The sequence below is a fragment of the Lonchura striata genome, chromosome 1 (genome assembly GCF_050655825.1).
Source record: "Lonchura striata isolate lonStrDom1 chromosome 1, ASM5065582v1, whole genome shotgun sequence".
Classification (NCBI taxonomy): domain Eukaryota; kingdom Metazoa; phylum Chordata; class Aves; order Passeriformes; family Estrildidae; genus Lonchura; species Lonchura striata.
In genome coordinates, this window is record NC_140703.1 from 82,448,084 (window position 1) to 82,473,186 (window position 25,103).

Below are 25,103 nucleotides of genomic sequence, written 5' to 3' on the forward strand. Positions count from 1 at the left end.
GCTCATAAATAACCTATCCCCTGTGACTCCTAATTCTGTGTTCTTGTAACTAAAATAAGGATATTTAATGAATTTTAGTTCAGATTTGTTACCCAAAACCACAACACAAAGCACAGAAATATTTTCAAAGGTACAGTGGAACGGGTTTATTCATGTCCAGTTCTTCTGAACAGAGATGCCTGAAAATATCTAGAGAGAGTGAGAGAGGACTGAGACTGAGAAATTAGTAGAATTTGAATTTACAGTGGGTTGTAGATGTTCAGATATTGTTTATCTGAACTTGAGGCAACTAGGCTATTGAAGTTTACTGTGGAATTGAAATATATGATTTAGTGATCCTTAGCATCACCTACTGAATCTCTGCTTCAATTCATAGTCTTAAATGTTACTTTAGAAAAGACATGGAATCACCATGCTTCCATGAAACACTATTCTAACCATATTTCATTTCAAAATGGATAGGAAACTTGTATAAAAATATTTGAAGTACTACATCTTTCTGGGCTTTTAAAGTATCTATAAGAAATTTGCATAAAATCTGAAAACAAAAAAAAAATATTTCTATTGACTAGTAAAGTTATTAATTTTCCTTGGGAAAAATGTCTGCTCTTAAATAAGTAGCTTTGATTTGTTCCAGAGCACTACATTTTTCATGACCCACCATAAGTTTAAAAGATAATGTCTCTTCCAACAAATGGAATGTATTTCCCTCTTGGATAAAGCACAAGAGGAAAGCTGAATTCAAATGTTTAGATCTGAAATCTAATAAAATACTACACAGTATGTATGGGAAACAAATATCTAAAGAACTAAGAAATTTTCTTGGAATGGATAAAATATACACTCAAACAAATTGTTGCAAAATCTCTTCTGAGAAAAGTCAATATGTCATCCATTTACATTGAGAAATCCCATTTTTTTTGTAATTTGATCCATGAATGTTAACACTCTCTCTGGTTTCTTTTTCCTTCCCAAAATTCAAAATAATAAATCAGCAGTGAACATCTACTTATTACTCTTCCAAAGAAAAGCAAAACATATACAAAACCACAAAGTTGCATGTCATAAATAAAATTCAAAAACACAGGCTCTGTCTGACACCTCCACTACATGAATGGCCACATTAATGCCATGATTATAATATGAGAGCTTAACAGGAGACTTCAGCATTGTTTTTGGTGTTATTTCCCAGAAACAAATTACATTGCAGTTGAATATTTTCCAAGCAAGTCTTTTAAGACTTGAAATTTCAGGTCATTATTGGTAAAATATTATTTGGTTTGCATACCTCAATGGAGGTGTAGAGATAACTGGAAAATGATATGAAGTAGGAAATAAAACAGGCAGGTTGCAATGGGGTAGGTATCAAGAAATATAACAATTTCAGTAATTTGATAAATTAAATAATAAAGACTAATATTTATCTTTAATGAAGCTTGAAATTATTTCTAGTGGATGAAGAATAGAAAAAGAAGGGAATAATGTGTATTGGAAAACAATATAAGTGAATTAAATTTGGTCTGTGGTTTGAGATTCCTGGAAAGCTGCAGGTGGATGTGAAATCTGGATATTAAGATACTTGTTAAGGTAAATATTAGGATTTTTACTTAAAGCAGATACAGGGTGAATAATAACAAAAAGATCTGAAGAAACATCATAAATAATGATCAAATATAGTTGATTGCAAGTGAAAAGAAGTGGAATTATTAAAAATCTTTCTTGCTTGTGCAGTTTTGCATGACATTTGTTTTAATCGTGTCTTCAATCTTAAATAAATACAATTTTGGTGTTCACTGTTTGTTGGGTTTCTTTTATTGAATGTCTTTGTTGCCACCTTAGCATGATTTTAACGTGAAAAACTTTGTTTTGTCATTTGTTGTTTTGTCAGCTCTCATCCAGATTATAAAAATGTCATTTTGTTATCCCAGTGTAGCATGAGGCTGTAAGTAAGCATCAGTCAGTACTTTCCTCTCCATGGTGGAATTCCTTCCCACACAATGGTCTGGCATGGAGAATAGTCAGCATGTACATTTGTTTAACAGTATTCAGAGAACTTGGAGAAGATTTATATGTTTTATAATGCTGGTAATGTCTGTCTACACAGGAAGGAACTTCACAAAGAAACCATCTGACAACTGTCCTCCAAAAATTGCTGTGTATCATTTAGAATGCTGTTTTTGCTTTTAAAGAATGTATGTTTAGTTTTTGTACATTTTCAAGTCTTTCTTTCCTGTTGCCTGTACTCAAGCAACCTGGGAAAACCAGAGAATTAGGAGGTTGATTCTGGCAGTACCTGATATATTCTGTAGAGCATGGGAAATGATGACTGGGCATGCATGGGCATGGTTATGCTTTCTAGAAGTGTGAAGCACAGAGTGAGCGGATAAGCAGAAACAGCTTTGAGCACCACACTTAAGCCAGAGGATTTCTTGGAATCTAGACACATAAATTGGATACATATACATAGTTTAATCTGTTCTTAAGCTCCTTTTGTACATGTTGGTCATTGTCCATGAGGCTGAACATTCAGTTTCTTACAAATAGCACCAGAATGCCTTAAAAAATTCTATGTCCCCTGTTTTTCTGAGATAAGAATGATAGGAGCTAATTTGAGTCTGTCCAGTCTGTCCTAGTTTTTGAGAACTGTTTTCATTATGGCATTAAAGACATATAATAAGAGGTCTCATAAAACAAACAGAAAATCCCAAACAAGACCAACCTAAAACATAAAATTTAATTCCAAAGGTTCTAGCACTACAATACAATTTAATTTCCCAGTTATATAGTATTCATTATTCTTATTTCTTCTTTTTCTTTCTGTCAGACACATTGATATCATGAAGTTTTTCTTCCAAAATTTTAAGCACTGGATCATAGTGATATTTGTGATTTTTACAGGACACTTTCTCAAGTAACAGTTAAAGTCCAGGACAGAGCAGAGCAGCTGAGTTAGTTCTAGAAATGTGGGCAATTGGATCAAATCCTATTTGATATAGAGATGCCAACACTACAGATACACAAACCTGCTGGAATCAGTATCCGAATTTGGCTGCATGTTGTTAAAGCCATAGCCAATGTACACGGTGTGATATGGGATGGACTTTGAAGAAACAGGATCATTTTTCAAGGGCAAAATCTGTGACCAGCTTATACATTGATACTCAAAATAAATACCTGCTTCACTGCTTATAGCAAATTATTCTGAAGACTATTGCAATGGGAATAACATATGTCTAAGTGTCTGGAACATTTGTTTAACTTTATAAGATGATATTCATCACATTCAGCTATACTCTGTAAAACAAGTGATGGAAAAGTCATTGTGAAAACAGTGTGATTTGTTTCTGAGGTTAAAGGTCAGCAAAAGACTATCTTATTTGCCACAGAAAGAGAGGGGAAAATCCAGAAAGACCTATAAAATAGAAAAGAAAATGGCATGATGAAAACATTTAAAGAGATAGAAAATGTTCTTTCTGAATTCAGATCAGTTCTTCTTGGTATCATTGAATCTATTAACTAGCAACATGAAGAAATGAGGGGGAACTTCTTGCTTTGTGGTAAAAACATTAGATATGTGTGAGAAGTACATAGAAGAAATATAGAAATAAATAGCAGGAAACTATGATATATTGATCTAGTAGATTATATTAAATTTACAGCCTGTTGGAAATAGGTTTAGAACTGTAAGATTCTTGCCAAGACCATGGAAAGATATTCAAGTGAGTGAATATAAAATGATACAGGTTCTGGCAGCTGACAGGAACCAACAGCTCCTGTGCAGTCTGACGAATCAGCAATTTCAAAATGATTTAGTATCAGAGATCTTCTACAGAGATTTTCAAACAGGCTGAACCATCATCTGGAACACTCAAAATCAGCATCAGGGTCAACAGAATTTGAGTGGAAAGTGGTGGAAATCACAGAAAATAATTTAGAAGGCAAGCCTGCAAGATATTTGCTTTAGCTGCTATTCTCAGAAATTAACAAATTGAAGAGAAGTTGTCAACGTGAAATGTCAAATGGAAAACGGTCAACCGTGACACAGTACAGAACAAAATTATTCTGATTCTTACTGATACAGAAAACAAACTGATTTAAAATCTTCTCAGCTCAAAAAACTTGTTCAAAATAGTACTCATCTTTTTCTGACAGCCAGCCAAAGAAAAATGGACTGTTTATATATTCATTTGCAAGGGCTGCTGTTGAGGAGAGATAAAAACTATACTGAAGCACTGAAAGATTTAAAAATACCAAGGCATGAGCTGTACCAATTGGCTCCAATTATCTTGTCCATGCCAGCAATTCTAGGGAGTGTTGAATTGGCATTTTCAAATTTTCTCACTCCAAAGATTCAATATGAAGGAGGTAATCTTGAATTATGTAATGTAGTAAAACTAACAAATTTTAAAAATTTGTAATACACTTAGTAAATAATAATATAAAACTTTTGCCATAAACATCCATTTCTAGTTCTACTGCATAAAATATATTCATGGAAGTTTTAATATTGATAATTCCTAGTACCTGTAGTTTTATTTAATTAATTAATTCTCATGCTTACATGAACTATGAGTGTTCATTTTCCTTTATTTTCCTGGTTTTATTTGGTTGTGTGGTTTCCTCTTACACTTTTTTTTATTATTCAGCATGTGATTTCTGATGCTCTTATCTAGTAAATACTACTGTTTTAATATTTAAGATACATTCCAAACCCTTACATGACTGTGCCCTTATTTGAGCTTCAGTCTCATGGTAACAGAGCAGTCTCAAAATATATGACTGATGATATTTTCTCTCTGTTATCATCACTCTCTCATATCAAATGATACGAATGAATGAATCTAATTTTCTCATTGTAAGTACTAGTTACTGAAACGTTTTTGATGCAAACTCAGCTGCTAAAAATATCACAAATGTATTTCCATTTGTCAGGAAGCACTTGAAAATGGTGGGGATGAACTCGGCTGATATTGAATGGTTCCTGATCTAAACCAGGAAGGCTCTAGTTACAGCTGAACCTGAACTTGAATTCATCTGGAAAACAAGCAAACAGGCAAAAAAATCAGTCTTTTTTAAATTCTTGTTGTAGAAATTCATTGCCTTTTCCTTCTAAATAAGTCTGTGTATGCAATAATAATTAAGGAAGTATTGTAATTAAACACCAATTTCAGTGAATGAATGCATAAATTACTTATATGTATACACAGGGAAATTAGAAAATTATGTGGTTTGCAGTCAATTCAATAAATTCAATATTTTTCAGGTAAACTTTTTTTTTTTTTTTACTTTGTCTCTTAGATGATAATTGCATGGAGTTAAATTTCTTTGAACAGCCTTACTCCTAGATTAGTTTTTCAAGGATAATAAGTGGAAGATATTACTGTGTTAAAAGCCATGATTGTTTAACAACAACTTCATTTACTTAGAGAAAATAATATTTCTAGCAAATAAAAAAATAGTAAAAGAGTTGCTTTTTTTCATGAGTTTAGATTTATCTCATAATTATTCATATTACCTGCTATTTCTTTGAAACTATGTAATGCTTATGAAGAAAACTTGCTGCAAAAATGCCTTTGCTGTTTTAAATCTGTAGCTATCTCTTACAGTGATCTTAAATGGCAATGATTTTCAAATTAAAAAATGTAAACAAATTATACACATTAACATGGAAGAAGTAGCAAAGGAAAACCAAACATGCATGCTGAAGCACACACAACTTAATGGCTGGATCGCCGGTGGCACTTTGAGATTTGCAGTTTTCCCAGTAAATGTAAAATCCTCATTAACTGTTTTTATCTTAGTATTAATTGTTTTCCAGCTACTGGCTTAAATGAAAGAGTCTGTTTTAAGAAATAAAATTACTATTTGAAAATAGAATTCACTATGGAACTGGAATTGCTGATCAAATTTCCTACAACACTTAAAATATCCCCTAAACAATAAGAGATCCTTTCCCATGTTGCTCTGTCAGCATCTACTTTATCATCATTTAAAAGGAGAATCACAAATATTTTGATAAATTAGGGTATTAGGGAAATATTAGGGAAAGCAGACAGCCCCCCTTCCCTAGTTTTATTGTTACTTGCATGGTCAGACCAAATGCAAGAAAGAATTAAGTTCGGATTTGAGCAGAGCAAACTTTTAAGGAGGTAGTTTGCTATTACACACTTGAGTGGTAGGTAAAATCCACAGATTTTTTTCTTTTTAAACACCCACCTGCCAATTTTTATTTTTCTTTTTGAATTCACTGTTTTAAAACATAAATTGATAGATGTGAATGATCATGTTTCAGGCAGCAAACAGGAAAGCAAGAAGTTATGAATAATCTCATTGCACAGTAAGTTGATTGCAAGCTTCTGTGGTGTGCAAAGTAATTATTAGCTAAAAGTGAAAGAAAGATCAGTTACACACTTTATTTTTATGCTGGAGATCTCAGTAACCCCATGGCTTCCCATTTGTTAAAGAAAGCTGATACAGGACACTAAAATAATGAAAAAAAGAATTGGCATTTCTTCTAAAACCTACCAAGCTCATTCACTCCTTTCCTTTCTATAAACACATCTATACACCCACAGTTTCTGGGAAGTCTTCCAGCTACAGTAAATTCAAAGTGAGGAGTATACCCAGTTGGGTGGCTTGTAAGGTGGTTGGCTAGAGATTAAGCAGAGAAAGAAAGAAAAGGAAACAGAAAAGGAAAGTCAAAAGAAGGCAGAAAAAGCAAGGAAGACCTCAGAAAGAATGAGGGTCATGTTTTAATGCAAGAGATTAGAGTAAATGCTTGCTGACAGAAGACACAAAGTTGGTTAGGAGAAAAAAAGGCAAAGAACTATAGAACACAACAAAAAAGGGACAAACATGGAACAAGATGTATATAGGTGAAAACTCTCCCTTTATACCTATTTTTCTATATGCATGATTTTGGTTTGGCTTGGGTTGAGTTTTTCCCTTGTTGGTTAGTTTTTGTTGTTTTTTTTTTTCCTCTCTCTCCTTACTGATTTCTCTAGGATTTTTCCTTAGGAAGTTATGGACTTCCAAGGTATGACTCAGAACTATGACTGTGAGCTGACTCTGAATCACTCTTCCCAGTAGTGTGGGCAATCTTTGCTATGCATCCTTAAGGAAAGGGATGACTCTTCAAATCATGCATTCCCCATTCCCCTGAAATTTCTGAAACCTGCAAAACTGCATATCTATTTTCATAATATAGATATAGATATATAATGAAAAGAATATTGACAAATTCTCATAAGAACTTTTTTGAGTTCTTGAGATTCTTCGCTAAACCACCAGGCAAAGTGTCTAGCAAAACTAGATTGAGTTTCTAGGTGTTCAAGCTTGTAGAAAAATATTTGGACTTCTAGAGATCTTGTATCTAGTGATACTGTATCTAGTGATGTTATATTTAGTTCAAGTGGCTTGAATGCACATGAGAACATTTTGCTGCCAGTAATTGACCACTTGGTCCCACTCAGTCTTATCAGAACAGTGAAGAGCAGGTGTCATGTCTGGTGAATATTCATTTAAGGATGCCTTTTTTACACAAATAAGAAACATTTCCATTAGAAAAAAAAATCATAGGATCATGCCATCTTAATAATTGTATGAAAAGAAGATAGAAATTTACTAGTTTGCTGGTAAAAAAAAAAAAAAGACAAACATCCAAGAAGTTCCATCTAAGCAGAGATGGTTGTTCCAATAATTTTTTTTTTTTTTTTTGCCTGTTATAGTTATGTCTTTAATTTGAATGTTGTCATGTGCTACACAAGTAGTGCTATCACTATGGAAAACTTATGTGTGTGTTCTGTCAGGACTTTACTCCATCTACTGCTGGTGTCTAACCCATATAATCTGTCTAGTAGGTGGAAGCTTTAGAAATCTCTTAGAGAAAACAAAAAAAAATTATGCGAGCTTTTCCCCAGCCCTTTTTCAGTGCTAGGGAAACGTTAGTTGCTGGTATTATCTGAAGCAATTGTTATCTGATCCATTGGGAAAAACCATAAAAATTACCATGTAGAAGGAATGATAGCAGTAGAACATTTAGCTCTGAACTGACTATTTGAGACTAATCAAATTATGAGAGATAGACACTGATACATTACATTGCATTGTACCTCAAATTTGGGTATAAGTTGTGCACATATATGTTATAAATAAGATGCTTTCAAAGCCAAAAGTCACAGACAAATTTATATGTCTGGAGAAGATGGAAGAAATATGTTTGTAAATCCATGCCCAGTCACAGGTAGAAGCTGTTAGTAACTTCCTTGATATTGGATGAAAGCCTCTGCAATGTAACAAAAATATGTTTATGTCAGTTTTCAAGAACACAAAAAAAAAATTCTGGGAAACTTTTAAATGGTGTTATTGCTAAGAAGACATGTCTGTGAAGCTAGGCATTTTGAAAATGTGCATATTTTTTTACATAAAGCTAGTATCAGTAAATAGCAAGATAGTGCACATTAAACAATCCAAGGTAGTGCGCACTGAAGATCTCCCCTGACTTCACTCTTAACGTTCCTTCTGCCAAACTACTCTTTCCACTTGTTTTCACACTTGATGCTACCTGTAGTGATGCTTGAAAGGGAAAAGTACTGCACTCTTCTGGCTCAGAAAGAAATCAGAAAAATAGACCTCTATCAGAAAAAGAAGGTAAGGAGACTGTCCCTACATGATACAGGCAAGAAGTCCTAGAGAAAATTTGTGTTTATGTTGTCATCAGGACTTGAACAGTGACACTGAACTACACAAAGAACTTGATAAAGTATTATTTTACTAAATCAGACATGTAGTCCATGAAGAGATATTTTATGTCCAACAATTTGGAAATCTGAAATGTCTTTTTACATTTTTTTAAATTCCCATATGTAGGCAAGGTTGAGCTATAGGTACCTATGGCTTATGGTCAAGGCTAAGCATAAACAAGTCCTTTAAGCTTATCTGAATGCATGAATCTTGATATTAGGTTGGTTTTCTATTCTTGGGGAAGGTATTGTCATACAAGGAGATCCTGAACCGTATCCAACTTTGCAAAGGTTCCCTTCTGTATTGGCTTTTCATGGCCAGGTTTTTTCAGCAGGAGGGCTACAGGGATGGCTTTGGTGAGAAGATTCCAGAAGCTTCCTACAGCAGAGACAATGCCACCTGACTCCAGGACAAATGGGCCTCTGGCCAAAGCTGGACCAATCAAACATGCTGTTAATGTCTCTGGGGTAACAAATTTAAGTAGCAAAAACTGTTATTGCGCAGATGTAATTGCAGCCACAGAGAAGCAGGATGAGAACATGTGAGAGGGGCAACTGTGCAGACATCAAGGTAAGCGAAGAAGGTGGCGAAGGAGATGCACCATAGCTAAGATTCCCCTGCAGATCATGGTGAAGACCATGGTCAAGAAGGCTGTCCTCCTGCAGCCCATGGAGATGCATGGGAATGCAGAGATCCACCTGTGGAAAAGACCCACACCAGAGCAAGTGGATGCCTGAGAGGAGGCTGTGAACCCACTGGAGGCCCATGCTGGAACAGGATCCATGCAGGGACCTGCAGATCCATGGAGAGAGGAGCACCACACTAGAGCAGGTTTCCTCTTAGGGCTTGTAATATTGTGGGGGACCCATGCTGGAGCAGGCTGTGTGTAGAGGACTGTACCCTCTAAAAGACTTACTGGGTTTGCAGCAGTTTGGGAAAACCTGTTGCCCATGGGACAGACTAATACTGGAGCAGACCATAGAGAACTGCATCCCATGGGAGGGACCCCGTGCTGAAGCAGGGTAAGCACTCCTCTCCCTGACAAGTGACAGGAACAATGTGTGATGAACTGGCTAACTCCCATTCCCCATCTCCCTGCACCACTGAAGGGTAGGAGGTAGAGCTGGGAAGGAGGAAGGGGTATGAGGAAGGTGTTTTTAAGGGGTTTACTTCTCATGATCCTGCTCTGACTTTGCAATAAATTCACTTCATATCTTGAAGTTGAGCCTGTATTGCCTGTCACGGTAATTAATGAGTAATCCTCTCTGTCCTTATCTCAACCTATGAACCCTTCATTATACTTTTTCTCCCCTATCCAGATGTATATGGGAGTGATAGAGAAGCTTTGGTGGTGTCTGGCATCCAACTAAGGTCAACCCACTACACCTTCACATGGAAACCCACATGCAGGGTAACAGTTCATGAGGTCATAATCTGGAGATATTCAAAATATGTCAAAGCCAGCATTAGGCCGCTTTGGTGCACCTGAGCCACATGAACCACATATAGATTGCTGCTTCTGCATTTTGAGTTGATATATATGAAGATGGCTGAAGGAGGAAGATACAGGTAGAAATGTGATCATGACAAATTCTATTTCTGGCTTTCTCTCCTGATGACATTTCCACATGGCTACCTACAGGCTGCTTTCCTCTGCTTTGAAGATAAATAGGTATTAAGTTGTATTCCTATTTTTACTTCTTTTAGCTATTTTTATTATTCTCCTGCATTCCTACTTGAGCTAAAATACACATTATTTACTTATTCAAGTGTCTGATTCTTGGTTTGCAATTGAATGGTTTTCTACTCCAGTGACTGCTATTTCTTTGTAAATTCATACTGACAATAAAACTAGACATTAAGCTGTCTTCCTTGGATTTCTAACCTTATTGGTATACAGAAATTATGAAAGATGTACTCTAAATACCAGGAACAAATGTGCCATTTTTTCAGTGACTTATCCTAGAACAATCTGGTGTCAAAACATGGTGGTAAACACTGGAGCCACAGTAGTAGTTTAGGGAAAAGTAAAAATCAGAAAAGCTTGATGGCTTCATGCTGTACTTAGAAATCACTTATTAATGTTTTTATAATTTTTCATGGGAAAGAAATCCCCCAAAAGTCCCCCTCAAAAAGAAATCCCCATCGAAGTCATGGGGAGTGGAAAACTTTTTTGATCCTTATGTATAGCTAACAAACAAAGGAAAACTCAAAGTCAGTTATGAAAGGCAGATATTGGATGTCAGTTTTAGAAGTCTTCAGTCTAAGACAATACAAACACAAGCATTTCTGGATCCTAGAACATGACAGATAGTCATGACTGATTTTAAATACTGGATATGTGCATTTTACATTTTTTTATTTTGCCTAAGTTATAAATATCTTTCTTGTGGGGAACTGGGATGCAAAAAAACCCTGTACTAATCATTGTACTGGCATGGTATTTGTATGTATGTAATTATATTTTTTCAGCTCTGATTCCTAAAATGTATAAAAATAAATATCAAAACACTTGTAAAAATTTTCATAGAGCAAATATTATTCTTCACCTTGATATATATTACAACAAAGACATATATATTTTCTGTAGCACGTAGACATATGAGCATCAAAACATGCCTGTAATGATCTCCTTAATTTCTGGCTTCCTCCTGTGGAAATTACTCATTATATTTTCTACCTGACTGAAAGGGACAAAACCATAACATACCAGAACCAACACCCAGAGGCTGCCACACAACTGAGAAAGACTGTGTAATCTATCAGCACATCCAAGAGGAATTGAGAACATTATCCATTGAGAAATCTGATAAAATTGATTTAGGATGTTTGGCTGAATTTAAGAACAAAGATTGTAACAGGCTGAGGAGCAACCCTACCAGCTAGTTTTTAATTTCACAAGCTCAGCACTTTGTTATTATTGGCCTTTACTTTTTCCTTTAGCTAGAAATAACAAAATTATTTATAATAGCAGAAAGGAATTTGGAAAAACATGCAATAAGTTCATACATATCAGGAGACAGACACATATATTATATACACCCTGAGTAGTACATCTCCATCTTTCAGCATCTGGGAAATTTTGGCCTATCTGCTCATTCAAAACAGAAGTAATTGGAGCTTAATAGTATTGGATAAAGGCTTTGGTTAAGTGTGATTATTTGCTTTATGCCACTTCTAAAGGACTTTGTTTCTGCTCTTTTACTAATAAATTGGGGTAGAAGATACCTAGGTATGTGTACAATTTATTTGGACTGAATGGCATATGTGTGTGGCATGTTCATGGTACCAGTCTTTATTTTGTGATTTATTAAAACAAAAAGGTAAAGAGATTGTAATTTCATTTGATAAGAAGAAAATTAAATATATGGCTGTTAAAATAAAAGGTAGAGAAATGTAGTTTTTATTGTACCTTCTATGTAAGTCTTTTTGGTACATTAAAATCAAAATTAGTTCAGGTATTCTTGTAAATTTGAATGACCAGCTATGATCACTAAAGCATTGGTATCTATGACCAAGATACATTTTTCCTTCTAAAAATCTAAATTTCAAATGACATGTACATACAGATGTATTTTTACACATAAACAATTCTACCATCTCTGTTCTACCTTCTTTTGTACCTCTGGATGCTCCACAGTTTTAAAGCATATCATATTCAGCCTTTCCTTTCAGTGTTCCACAGCTCTTGTCTCCACCAGGGAAGATTAAAATATAGATAAAAGATGCTAGGATTATTATAAAGCTCCAGATCTTGGGCTAGTGTGTTTTGTGATATGAAGATGGTACAATTTCAGATTTCATTCAAGGATCTACACACAGGGGTTACAGCTGGTAGAACGTAAGGTTAGACTGTACCTGTCTTACCTCCTAGTTCATCTAAAAGCTCAAGGATGAATTCCTCAAAATGTTAGGCAACTTTTTTATTGTTCCTGAAGGTATAGAGAGGATTGTTATGGGACAAATATCCAAAAAAGCACTTTCCTCTTACTTAATTACTTACTTACTTACTTTTCCTCTACTCAAAACTACTTCCTCTATCATCATAGAATATGTTAATTTAGACAGATTTAAGTAGATTTGGTTCTATGCTACTCCCAGTTATCAGAACATAAGCCAGCTGGTACAGGTTTCCTATAAAATTATATAAAAGTGAAAATCATCTGCAAAAAACTGTTGAGCTGACCTTACCAAAAAAATGTAATGTAATTCCATAATTATTCTGAAGACTATAATTTTCTTAGAAATGGAATGAAATAATTTTATTTCATTGAGATTATTCATCACATGAGACATGGATTTCCTGAGAAACTTGAGATATTGAGAACAGATATCTTGCCTAGCTGTTTATAGAGGGTTTTTTCTCAGCAATATGTAAAAACTGAACAAAAATTTGAACTTATATGATGTATAGGATGAAAAACTCTTCAAGCAAGGTAATAAAAGGAAACATTCTAAACCTTCTAAGCCTTCTAAAATAAAGTGATAGAGAACTGTAACCTCCAGCAGTTTAATAAGGTTAGCCCTAAAATCAGGTAACAGGCTGTCAGGGTTCTGGTTTGAGAGAAGGATGAAAAAGATTTTTCCATCTTTACATAAGGATAACCATAAAGAAGTCCCTGGTAAAAAATGCAAAATATGAGTTTGACTGCTAAAATTTTACTGAGAGATCTGTGCTTCAATTTATCCTGACAAACCCAAACAATTGATTAAAAAGTCATATTTACACATTACTAAGAAATAGAACAGATCAGAAAGTCCTCAAGTAATACCAGTTTTTCTGCAAGCACTCAATAAACATTAACGCTTTTCAGTACTCCTAGCTAAGTTGTGTAATGAATAAAATATCAGCTAGTACTTTAAGTGTGTGAATGCCACAAAGTCTCAAAATGTATTAAATATTAAATATCACTTTTAATCACTCATGTATAAAAAGTGTCTTAGGACTTCAATGGAAAGAAAATATACAACATACAGTTTACAGATCACTTAGTTACTTGTAGTCATAAAAATGCTTTAGTAAGGAAATTAATGTCATAGTTAAATACTCATGAGCTTAAATAGAACATCTCTCTCAAATTAAACTTGGGAATTGAAATTAAGACAAATTTATCCTAACAGTAATCTTTTTTTTTTTTTTTTCCCATGGAAAAATAAAGAAGATTTGCGAGATGAGAAGAAACAAAAGAATTTATTTTATGGAAAAGACAATATGCATTCAATCATTCCAATCAATTTCTTTTTTCATCATTGTAAAAAAATTCCCTGTTTGACAGGTAGATATGTATTTTTCCATTAAAAAAAGTCATAAAGTATAGGATTTATAATATATATATTATTTCTAGAAATGGTGCTGTTGAAACTAGCGTATTGGTAACAGATGATTAGAATAATTTCTATTAATTTATTCATTTTTCAGAAATTTTTTATTACTCTTTGTCAAAAAGAAGAAACTTCTAAATCAATATAATTACTCACTTTTATACCATTATACTAGAAATTATCTGCATTCTGAAATATTGGCCAGGTTTTTATAAAAATACAATACAGTTGTGGTTATCAGATGCTTTCATAATTATTATGAGATTACTATTTCTAGAAGAGTTCAAAAGGCACCTTGTGGCACTTGAAGATATAGTTTAGGGTTGATTAGGGTGGTGCTGGATAGGTGGTGGGACTAGATGATCTTGAAGGGCTCTTTCAACCTTCATGAATCTGTGACTAACTGATTCTTTGGTACAAAATCTTGTTTTGAATTCCAGTTTGTAAAGAACTGAAATTTCTAACTGGGATTGTTTTACTAGTAATTTTCTGGACAGTCATAACAAAGGACTTAAAATGTTTGCATGAACATAAATAACTCCTTTGAGTGTTTGAAATTCAAGAATCTTTTTCCCCTCTCTCCTCTTGTATAACTAATTTTTGTTAGTGCTAATGTTGAAACAAATAGAGATAAGAAAAAAGACTCTAAAACAACATAACAAGTGATTTTTCCTTGCAGGCTTCTACAGACTATACATATATACTCAAAGGTACAGAAAATATTAAATCTTCCAATCCAGGGTGTTTTTCAGTGAAGAGTTATTCTGTTATCTAGTTCTTACATGGCCTACTTTATTACAATGCACATAAAATAAACAAATCTTCATCTATCAATTCTGATAGAATTATCTAACATGATAATTCCTCATGTTTAAATTATCTCTTGCTCATTCTAGAAACCTAACCATGCAAAATTGTTATTTTATAATTTTCACTGATTGTTAATGAAATAGCATTAACAAATAATAAGAGATGCTTAACAAACCAAATGAGAATATTTGGTTTCTTTTCAGAAAATAGAAACTATTCATAAATTGACTGAGAATTTATGGGCCAGGATTAAAGAGTGAGCAGTACCTATATTGATAACTGTAGTTGTGAACAGGGAAGTCAACTGATGGGGAGATCCCTTCACTAGTGAAATTATTTCAACCAGAGCTTTAACTCTATCCAGATTAAGAAACTCTTCTCAGTATATGTTCAATCAAACTGTCATATTCAACTGTTCTTGCTATGACTATCTAGTAAACAGAAAAAGAAAAAAAAAAAAGGAAGTTTACAAAACAAGATGGAGCTATTTATCTGCTAAAGAATAAGCCATTTAGTTTGGTGTCAGATTAATATTTTCTTGCCTTCTTTTTCAATTTTCATAGAATGGCTTGGATTGGAAGGGACCTTAGATACTAAGTTCAAGCCTCCTGCCACCAATAAGGACACATTTCACTAGATCAGGTTGCTCAGCGCTCCATCCAGCATGGATGAACACCTGGGATAATATATGCATTTATAATGGTTTATATTTACTAATGAATTTAAAGATTACAGTACACAAGCTAAGAGTTAAAGCTGAAAATGGAGCAGATCTAAGGGAGGTCCCTAGATTTGAAAGCAACATGGTGGGAAATGTGATCAAAAGTAGGGCTGCAGTGTCTGAACTCTCTCAGGTTTGCATACACAGACTACCCCTTTTTGGCAAGTGGGACTGAAGCTCTCTCCAGCAGCAGTAACAACAGCATCAAGGCCACTCTGGGCAGCACTTTTCTGACTTATTTATAGTGATGAAAAGGTGAAGAGATAGGCCAAGATTTCAGAGTAATGCAGTTCCCTTTCATGTCACTTTTCTTCTGCTTGGTTATAGATATTATGTTGATGGAGCTGCAACAACCATGATATTATTTAAATTACATCCAACTAACATAAATATTTAAATAGTGATTCAGGTATAAAGAAACAGGCTAACATCAGAACAGAAACTGATGCATAGGCAGTTCTAGCTGAATATGAGGAAGAACTTCTTTACTCTGCATGTAACTGTGCACTGGAACAAATTGCCCAGAGTGTGGAGTCTCCCACACTGGTGATTTTCAAGAATCATCTCTGCAATTTGCTTTGGGACCCTGAATCATCAGGGGATTTGATGAGCCATAATGGTCCCTTCCAACCTGACTCAGTTGGTGAGTATGTGAAATTAGCCAGAGTTATAGAACACAGCTCATGTTAAACAGAGATGAGTGATTGTTATTAAAGGAATAAGTTGGAAAACTTTTTGTACAGCTATTTTATTTCTTTTGCTTTAGAGTTGTTGTCTTATAAAAGCAATGAACAAAGGACAAGCAGAATTTTGCTTTTTAAGTTACATAAAAAGGTGTCTAGAGCTCAAGGGTAGAACACTTTCTTTTATCTATAAATCTAAACAAAACAATGTAACAATATTTTTCATTGCACTATTCAGCTGAATTTCTAAGTTTTTTTTGTCTTTAATATGTAAAAGGATTTTGTAAAACTAAAATTCCCTTTAGGTAGACTAAAGTTCTCCAAAACTTTTAGAGCTTCTTTTCTTTCTGCAGAAAGCACATTCAGAAAAATATTTCATGTGCGTGTTTTAGATTTACACAAAATGCTCTCATTAACACTAATGGGAACATAAATAATTTTGTGCCAACTCTAAACATATTTCAAACTAGTGCAGGATAAACATCTATATCAAACACCAAGAGAGATGCAGTAAGGAGGTAAGAATTGCTTTCCATGTCCACAGTTTAATGTAGGTTAAAGTGAAGAATGGGTTTAAACCATGCTACAGAAATTTGAGTTCAAGTTGCCATTTCAAAGGCAAAATAGGCTGAATGTAAGAAAAATTTATAATTGTTCTAAGTCAGAGCTACAGAAATTTTTATATAATGTGTTTTGCAGAGATTTTTTTGTAATGGCTTTTTGTTTATTTGTTTGCCCAATAGGTTGAATGGAACTTTATATGCATGTGCACACACACATAAAAACATACATATGTTTTATTTAATATGATGTTTGGCCTCTGTATTTAACTATGCAGAGACACTTTGTGAGGAGACAATTAAAAGAATGACTATTTGATTTATTTTTATGAGGCAGAAGTGTTCAAACTCTACTGCCTGGGAAACAGTGTCACTTCCAATAAGATGAAATGATTGATGCTGCGCAGAAGGAGCAGGGATTTCAGGAATTGCCAAAGCAACCTTGCAGTTCTCAGAAAATAAGAGCTTTCCACTTGACACTTCCCATCCTGTAAGTATTGTTTCACTAAAGAAGAAACAGATTAAATTCCAGCTGCTGTCAGTTCTTAGCCAGGTCTGTTGAAGAATGTGGCTTTTGAAAAGTTGTATCAATACTTCCCTTTCATTATTACTAAAGCAGGCTTAACTGTCTTTGATGTCTTCTTACCAACATCATTACAGTTTTCTACAACGAGAGAATAGCAGGCTTTATTTAAGGTCACGTTGAAATTCTGAGTTGAAATTGCAGTGCACTGGGGGACTGGATTGTTCGTTGTTTATAATACCTTCCCTTTTGCAGTCTGTATCAAAACCAAGTGAAAGAATGGCTTCAATTTTCTCTCACAAATATAGTGCAAGCTATTAACCTGAACCATTAGATTTTTTTAGTGCAACCTCAAACATCTGTCTTTTGCTTTTCTGTGGGCTTAGCATTGCTTGTTAGAAAACATAGCATAAAAAAAAGAAAAAAAGGAAAAGGTGATGAATCAGTTATACACAATTGTTTCGCAGAAAATCTACTACATCGTTTTATATGTAAACTTTTGTTATATTTATTGATTAATATATCATACTTTTCTGTGTGTTCAATATTTAATAACTGGGTAAGAGGGAAAATTTCTCTCTAAATATTTAGTATACATGGACTGAGGATATTGCATTGAAGCTTGTGGACAGTCTTTTGGGAAATCAATCTAACAAAGAGAATACATTTAATCATGCAGTATTGTGGTATTTGTATAGTGCTGCTGCTCAATTATAAATTGAGTGTATCACTTCTACTACTTTACCAATGTTACCAAAGAAACATATAAATAACAACAGGAACAACAAAGCAAACAGAGCTTTGTTGGCTCTCTGGCTATTTGGCTGGAATATTTTGGGAAAATTCAATGCAGAACACACAAAATCTTACATTTTATTAAATCTGTGTGCAATTCTAACTTACCCAGTGAACTTAAGAAAAGATTTACTGATAAGTATACAGTCATATGTCACATCCTAAGACAAATTACAACTATAGAATCATGGTACTTAGTTGAAGTCTGGGATTAAATTTAATGGATGACTTCTCACTTTCAAACTTTTCGTACTACTCATAATAACTTCTCATCAGACTTGAGAACATCACAGAGAGTGGTGTGATGTTGGGAGTCTGGTTGTGTCAGTGTGCTGGGGAGAGACTGTTATGTGGATTCAGGACTGGTTTGGGCATCTCTGAGCAGTGGATTGTGAATCACAATTATACATTTTTGATTGTCTACCACAGAAAAATATCTTCCTGCTGTTAAACTTTTCCAGATTACTCTCATATAAAATTCACAGTCTGAACCAAAGTAGAAAACTGCTGGGGAACTTTCAGTTGTTTTGTGATATCTATGAATTGGCATTCTAAAATACCATGTCGGCCTTTTGCAGTTTAATTTTTTAAGACCTGGGCATTTTACTTCCTGTAAGTTATTACTTAAATTATATTCTGATTTCTTATTTATTATGCAAAATTTTAAAGAAACAAGTTTACAAAAAACATTTAGAAAAAGGCCTAAAAGTCCTAAAAGGATTACAGCCCATGGACAATTAAAATGAATGAGGAAAAGTCTGCCTACGCTACTGCAACCAATTTATCTTCTTAATCAAATTTTAAAAATCCCCCTGATATCTTAAAGACATAAAGAAATTAATAGTTCTGTATATTGTCATAGGCAAAAAATGTGCTGATTTTGGAATTTACTCTTAACACAATTAACTCACCTGGATGTGGGACAACTCCCCTACTTTCAGTAGTGCCTGAAAACTCATCAGTATTGGTAAGTCAACAGGAAGAGGAGAGAGAACTCCACTGCAAAGCTGATAACCATGTTCAATATGCAAGTGAACGTTAAAGCTTGTGTTCATCAGCCTGCAGTAATTTCCAGTATAACTATCCAATTTACTTTGGTAATTTTAAAACTTCATATAATTGCTAGTGGTTTTATTTTCTTACTACTGACCAGTCAGTTATTCACCTCCATGGCCTTACTGGGTTTAGAATTGGTCTAAATAAAGATATTATCTTAGCACAGCTAAGTCATTTCAGTCATTTCACTGAGAAATGTGTATTTATGATCTTTGGCAGACTTCCTGTGTGTAAATTCAATTAAGAAATTTGTAAAGGTCTATAAAATATGAATTTTTAAAGGTCAACTTTTTTTTTTTTTTTGAGAAATATTCAAATAAGGATGAAAAAGATAAAGGGCATTTTAAAATGTTTTCTGTTACTAATTTCCTAGTGGGTTTTGATGGTTTTTTAGGGAATATATAAAAGAAATATCTTGCAAAAAAAATCAACACAGGATAGAAGATTACAAACATTTTGTATAACAGAGGTCAATTTTTCATTAAAATAATGTTAACTGTAGCAACTAGATTAGTTCAAATATTCAAAAGAAAACATCAATTATGTGCTGGGATACAGAAATCAAAATTATGCAACACTGGAAACTTAAAACATTTATGTTTTAATAGCATTATTGCATACTTGCCTTTAGTCTAAGCAGGGGCAAACACAGTACTTCTGGCACTTTGGTTAAAAAAAAAAAGGTAATTTTAGGAGCACTATAATAAATAACAAAACTAGATAATATTTCTCATGTATTTGACAATTTGGATATTTAACTAATTTCAAACAACTAAAGTAAGTATGGATTTTTAATGATATTTGCATTTGAAGTTAGATACTATGGCACAATTTTTTAGTGTTAACTGGGTAAACAATTACATTGACTATTAGGATTTCCTTGAAAAGAAATATTTTCTCAATGCTACAATACTTGACCTGGACTACAAATGAAAAAGATAAAATTCTTTGTTTCTCATAAAATACTGATGATTAATAATAAAACCATAGACACTGAATTTGTTGGGGATTTTTTTTTTTTTTGCTTTGCTTTTGGAGTTTTTTTAATGTTTGGTTTGAGTTTTTTCCTCTGATGTTCTTTGCTGGTATACTTTGTTGCACTTTGCTAACACATACATAGACATATCTTCTCAGTATTTTGGATTTGTTTTGGTGGAAAATGATACCAACTAAATTCAAGAATCAGATAATGAAAAGGCACAATGATTAATCAAATAATTTCTGGTATCATAAATAATAGTCTGACTACAGGGTTTAACTTTAAGCTTACCAAATCAATATGGTTGCAAAAAGAAAGTGCAATAACAAATTTATATTAGTGCTCCTGGAAAACAGGAATTTTAATTTTTAAGTTACCAATGTAACTTTTTCAAATCACCAATTAAAAAATATCTGTATCTTATTCTATGACACAAGACTATCCTTAGCACATGACGTTCCCCCCCTCACACAGCCCCCTGAATATCAGGCTAGCCCAGAGGTCTGAGGCTGTGAGGGGAGGAATATCAGGAGATGGCAAAGATTTCCAAAAGAGGCTCTTACCCCAATATATGTTGGTTCAGCTCTCTTTATTCTGTGGTGTCCAAGGGGAGAGCGGGTCAAAAGAGGATGAACAGGAAATGTCAGGGGTCTATAGACTTTGGACAGGGAGGGCTTCCCTGGCTCTCCGCCAACCCTGCTGGGACAGGCAGGAGGGGTTTAGGGTTACCTTGATCAGAGTCACAGGGTCCTGGGGACAGGGGAAATAGAGTGCCCATGAGCTCACTGAAACAAGCACACGGTATTTGTCAAGCGAGGTGAAATCCTAGGCCAAGAATGCTTACTGTACTTTCATTTTTATTTTAGCTGTTAAAGGTCAGAGAGTTAGAGCTTGTTTTTGCAGTGACATTGAGAAGCCGATAAAGCCGCAGCCACAGACAACCTGAAGGAGCTCCACGTTTCTTTATTTAAGCATGATGTAGAAATAATCCATCTCTGTTCTCCAGGCAGTCTTCGTTCAATATTATATATACTTGCAGAGTAAAGGCATTATGTTCCACAACCTTCAGCTGGTTTCTCATTGATCAGTGACATTAATATACCTGCGAATGACACACAGAGAAAATTAATACAAATTTGAACTTGAATAAATTTGTCTATGATGGTGTACTGTAAAACATTGACTATGTGTGCTGATTAAGATTTCTGCAACTCACTATTGTTAAAACCTACTTTTATATTCGTCCTCCCCCTTTCTGTAATAGAAAGTATTTTTAAATAAAACAGCTTATTTTTAGTATGGGATGTCTTGGTAAAGAAAGGTAAGATATTTGTAGTAAATGATGGGAAATTAGTCTTTCTTTAATTATAAAAGACACAAAAACCACAACAAAAATAGACAGAAGTTTGAAGAGTGAATATGTTTTGTTACCTGATTCTCTTTTAGAGTGGGTATAGCTCCTACTATTGTATCATCAATGTCTAAAAAATCTATAATGATTATACCATTGAAATTTAATTTTTTTTCAGTTGGAAAGTAGGTTTTTGTTTATTTTTTTTCCAAATTTTTACTAATTTGTAAATGAGGTAACCCTCCTCAGGCTTCACAACATCTTCATGGCTAAATACAAGCATCATCATCTCATAAATGAGGGTAAAAATAGGAAAAATCTTTCTTAGAGCTCAAAAATGCCTTTTTTAAAAATTTATTGCATCAGGCTTTTGCAGAATATGTCTTTTAAAACATCTGAAGATTCTGGACTTGTTCCTCTTAGAGAATATGCACCGTTTCTTAGTAGAGTTTCAGGAGAATGAAGTTAGCTCAAAGCATTTATGGACCTTAGTGAAAGGAATGGACTGTCTTCAGACTCGTATTCCTAAATTATATAGTCTTATATTAAAGGCAAAGGAAAATGTGCCTAATAAGCCAACCAGAGATATCCTGAATGAGCAAGGTTGACTAGGGTCAAGGGAGAAGTAACATAGGTCAATGGTTAATAAGAGAGCCAATTTTTTGCCAAAAGTAGTAGTGAAAGCTAACTGGCAGGCAAATATGACATCTCTGTCAAAGTCAAGAGAATGTAATGAAGCGGGTGAGTAAAAAGAACTGTGAAGACTGGAAAGCAGAGTACACTGACAGGCATTTTTTCATACAGTATAAAACCTGGCACATGAGACAGAAGAAATTCAAGCCATTAAAATATGCCAATCCCAGCTATGACCAGAAAGTACAAGAAGCAATGAATGCATTCCAATCAAACATTGTCCTAGGAAGAGCTGGAAATGGCTTTTTCCGATTTCTTCAGGTGGGTTGCTTACTTTTAAGCAAAGACATAAGACATAGACATAGACATGAGAGATAGAAATTGTGACACATAACCATCTTTGTTCCCTGTGGAACTGAGCAGTAAAGCAACAGGCCGAAGGCAGTCCTATGGAATTTGGTCTCCTACAGACCTTATGGGAAATGAATAGCTGCATTAACAGTGAAATGTGAGTGTTGAAGTAGTTGTTTTGCTTTGTGTATTTTACAGTAACTACCCTGAAGCCATCTTTTATTAATACTTAAAACTTATTCTTGTTTTAAATAACCCAAAGGACCTGCAATATCTTGACTACTAAAAGAGTTTGGGCATTTTTAACACATCCCATTTAAAAGTATTTTTGAAATGCAAAGGTAAAAAGGGCACATTAAGATGCAAATAATATCAGATTGATCATGAATAGATTATAAAGGCAATCTTGCTGTTTTTGGCCCACAGATGCATTAATCAGACACAAAAATACCAGAAATACAGGGAGTGCAGATGAAGAGGCACATAAATTGAAAGTGACTTTTAGTGACTGACTTCCACTATTGAGAAACAAGTATGACTATGACTTTTTACCAAATTTCACCCTCTAAAGAATTGCACTCTCTTCTCCAATTTGATAATGCCACTGGCATTTTTCTGCTTCTTACTTAACATCTTACCTCTTGCTCTTCTGATAACATGCTGTGCAAAAGATCTGCCTGATGAGTGCCTGCAGCAGTATGTTCTGGAGCTAAATTGCTTTTGTAATCTTTTTACTAAAATAAAATGAGCAGCAGGATGTTTGTCATTTCAGCTGCAACAGAATAAATATTTTATCATTCCTTCTTCAAAAGCTCATCTGTAACTCAATGGGTTAATCGAACAATTTAAGGAGTGAAAGCATTTAATTCACTTTAGCTTTGATTACATTACATGGCCTATTGTGTTGAAAGCTTGAAGTAATTTGTGACTGGGGTTTACTTAAAATACTGATTTTTAATTACATTCCTCAGATAAACTGCCACCTTTTTCAAATGGGTGTTCAATGTGTACATACACAAAATATTAATATCTTTGAAAGAATTTCTATCAAAAGAAGACTTTCAGTATCATAAGGAGAGTGCTTTTTTCTTCCTTTTTCTTAGAAACTCTCAAAAGCATCAGAATTCACTACACAAGTAATAAAACATTAATGAAAAGGCATGCTTAAGCATTTGAAGTGGAGAAAACAATCACTTCACTTCTCATCAAACATGCAGAGAATTTAATCTGGTGCCCTTTAATAAAGATAGGCAAGGTTTTTATCTAATTATGATGTCCCTCCCAAGTCGTTAAGAGAGTCACTCAGTGAAGGTCAAGATTCAAGGAGCAGAACTTCAGGCTATATCTGCTGCTGACCTTGAACGCTGCAGGGAATCAAGAGCACTACTGCTTCACAGGACTTTGATTTGCAGCATCCTATTCACAGCACTTCATGCCAAGAAAAATCATGTGACTTGTTGAAGATCAGTAGAAATAATAAGCACAATGAACTTTAGGTATGATGAGGACAAATGTGAAAATAAATAAAAGCAACATGTCTTGTTTTATCCTGTATCTATTTGTGAAATTTATCAGTGAGATACAATTGAAATGATAGAGTGAGAGAAAGAGTTTTATTTTGCAATAACTTTTTGCATAACATTTCTTTCACCTCAGCAGGAAAAAAAGGCATGAATTAAAAAAAAATAAAAAGAAATGGTAAAAGAAAGAAAAGGTAAAAGGTTGAAAGTAACTGATTTCATTATTGAACAAATTCTATCTTTGTACAAGCCTACAACTAGAGTTTTGCTTACATCACTCTTATGGTTGACACTATCTTGATAAAAATACACTTTTTAATAAAAAAAGGAAGAATTTGAAACAAGAAGCCTACATTTAAAGGAAGATGAGAGACCTTTTACTTACAGCCCTGATACAGTGGCATTCTATATCCTGGTGCTCAGATCTCTGAAAGTTATTTTAAGAATGTCTCTTCCTCAGTTCTGTTTTTCCTTATTGTGCCTCACTTTGTCTACCTTGCCTTCTTCTATCTTGCTAGTCTCTAGTAGCACTGACATTTATTGTCTGTAAAATAACATCTGTTCAAGTGAATGTTGTCCATCCTTTCCTACCATGAGATTCCTCTGTTCTTTGTACAGATGTGTCTTTGCTGTTTACTTTAAAACCTGTAGGAAAATTCATTCCAGGTTTGCTTAGCATAAAAAGCTACTATTTAAGTGTCAGTGTGAAAGATGGGGTGGGAGGCCAAATGCTATCCTCATTTAAGATTGTGAGAACAGAATCAATCTCTCTAATTCCAATGTGGAGAACAGAAAATCCCTACAAATAAGCTTAATTTAGGATGTAGCAACAAATCTGTAAGATAACATATTAGCTTCTTCTTCGTTATGCTTCAATTTCACAAGGGAAAGGGGTCACAACTGAAATTAAAAAATAATCTATGAATTCTATACATGTTTTGCTGGTAACATTTGGTTTATTTTTATATATTTTGAAAGTTTAATAATATTGTCTATTTTTTTTTATCATGTATTTTTAAATTATGCAGTACACGTAAATAACCCATATTTTTTGTTT

General features: G+C 34.0%; 1 long non-coding RNA gene across 1 annotated transcript in view; it reads right to left on the reverse strand.

Moving 5' to 3' along the window:
* Window positions 1-21,138: 21,138 nt before the first annotated feature.
* Window positions 21,139-25,103, reverse strand: part of LOC144248894 (uncharacterized) — a 35,684-nt gene continuing 31,719 nt past the window's right edge. Inside the window, exon 2 of the long non-coding RNA XR_013342075.2 lies at window positions 21,139-21,293. This is a non-coding gene — a long non-coding RNA (uncharacterized LOC144248894). The remainder of the gene's footprint in view (window positions 21,294-25,103) is intronic.